We start from the raw sequence: 2500 nt of genomic DNA, 5'->3' as shown, positions 1-2500 counted from the left end.
GTAGAGGAAGAGGAGAAGGAGGGCTAGGACGAGGAGACGAAGGAAAAGAAGAAAGAGAAGAAGACAAAGAAGAAAAAGAAGAACAAGAAAAACAAGAAGGGGAGAAAGAAGGAGAAAAAGAGGAGGACGAGAAGAAGGAGAAAGCAAGATGAGGAGAAGGCGAAGGATAAGGAGAAAAAGGAGGAGGAGGAGAAGGAGGAGAAGAAGAAGAAGACGAAGAAGAAGAAGAAAAAGAAAGAAAAGAATAAGGAGGAGAAGAAGAAAAAGAAGGAGAAGAAGAAGAAGAAAGCATAATATAGAGAGAGCCTTTAGTTGCTGGGATCCCTCCTCCACAGTCCTAGCTCCCACCACTACCACTGCCATAACCGTTATTTCCATCCTGCCCCTAAGTTCATTGACAATCCTTCGACATGTTTTAATGAGGACTGGCATGGTAAGGGGTCTATTAGAACGATGTGGGGTTTCATCTGACACTTTTAGGGGCGAGGAACAACTTAATTTTGGCATCTTGGCCGACATTTCGGAATGAACGGAGAAAATGTAAAATACACAAAGCCAGACGCACACATAGAGGCAGGCATACACACATACACACCAGAACTGCATGAAGAAAACTATACGGGTATATACATACATACATACATACATACATACATATATATATATATATATATATAATGTGTGGTATGTATGTATGCATATATATATATATATTATATTAATATATATATATATATATATATATATATATATATGTATGTATATGCCACATAAATACATACATATACATTCGTCAGAGATACTAACACACCGCACGCAACGCAGTTGTAAATGGTGATGTGTGTGTGTGCAGAGGCTTAGGTGTGTGGTTAAAAGTTCGCTTTACAGTAACGTGGTTTTAGATTTGACTTTACTGCACAGCACCTTGGGACAAGTGACCTCTACTATAACGCCGGAATGAATACATACATACATACACGCACACATACATATATGCATACATACACACACACACACATACATACATACATACACGCACACATACATATATGCATACACACACACACACACACATACATACATGCATACATACATACATACATACATACCCTGTTGATGTTGACATTTCAGTGAAGGAGGTTTGGATCTAGGTTAGAAACCGACTCTCTAATGATATATATATATATATATATATGTATATAGAGAGAATAAAAATAAGAATAAATGAAATTTCTCATGGAATTTATAATCTAATTGTGTTCGACATCTGCTTCAACAGAGTCATCATGAATATAATCACGTAATTGATATAAAAGTGACGAATCCTATTTCTTCAGAAGAAAAGACTTGAACTGAAATCCAGCGCGCGCATTGCCACGCGCAGGCGCCGTGCGAGTTGTCGTCTTTATAGATGCTAACATTTACGTCTATGCTGTGGTGTGTATATATTATCTTCTGGTTAGATACGGACATTAAAATTTAAGAAGCTTCTGTGCTTTAGGTATAGATGTGGTTGCTGCTGCCGTTGTTTAATGTTCGATCTCTGGTGATCGACCGGACCTACGGCCAAAATCATTTCATCTGGTAAAGGTGTATTTGGAAATACCTTATCCTATTTCGTTACTCATTGGGAATGATCATCAGGAGATTTTGACCGGCTGCTAATTCTAGCAGATTAATCGACCACGGAGAGGTTCCCTTATTGGTCTTTCAACTGATGTACCATTCACATCTGTTTGGCATCTTTTTAACGTGTCAGTTCCGTTGTATCAGTCTTTACATTGGAATGTTCTACCAATATAGTAAAAGAAAATGTAAGCATCTCTAATCTGTCTTAAACACTTTTACCAAGGTCTTATCTATCATCTATCTATCTATCTCATCTTCTATCTATCTATCTATCTATCTATCTCTCTCTCTCCTTCTCTCTCTCTCTCTCCTCTCCTCTCTCTCTCTCTCTCCCCCTCTCTCTCTCTCTCTCTCTCTCCTCTATATATATATATATATATATATATATATATAATATATATATATATATATATATATATATTATATATATTGGCCTGCTCGCTTAGCCAGCGGGATGCGTCATTTGAAGGCAACATTTCACGTGTAGTTACATTTTGTAGTTACATGTATACATGCATACATATCTGTATATAGAGGTAAATGCTATACATATATATATATATATATTATATATATATATATATATATATATATATATATATATGTATGTATGTATGTTATGTATTATGTATGTATGTATGTATGTATATGCTGATGGTTTTATTTTTCGAATTTCTCACCAATGGAGAAAAGGCCAGTTCTTAACCTTGGCACAAGGTTCTTGCATTAAAATATAAACAACCTCAAACAGGGTAGTCGTGTATCTATGTATGTATGTATATGTATGTGTGTGTGTGTGTGTGTATGCATTCATGCCTGCATAGACACATCTCTGTTATATATATGTATGCATTGTATATGAGCATCGACA

This window comes from Octopus sinensis, unplaced genomic scaffold (genome assembly GCF_006345805.1).
Source record: "Octopus sinensis unplaced genomic scaffold, ASM634580v1 Contig18219, whole genome shotgun sequence".
Lineage (NCBI taxonomy): Eukaryota > Metazoa > Mollusca > Cephalopoda > Octopoda > Octopodidae > Octopus > Octopus sinensis.
This window is presented reverse-complemented; position numbering follows the sequence as displayed.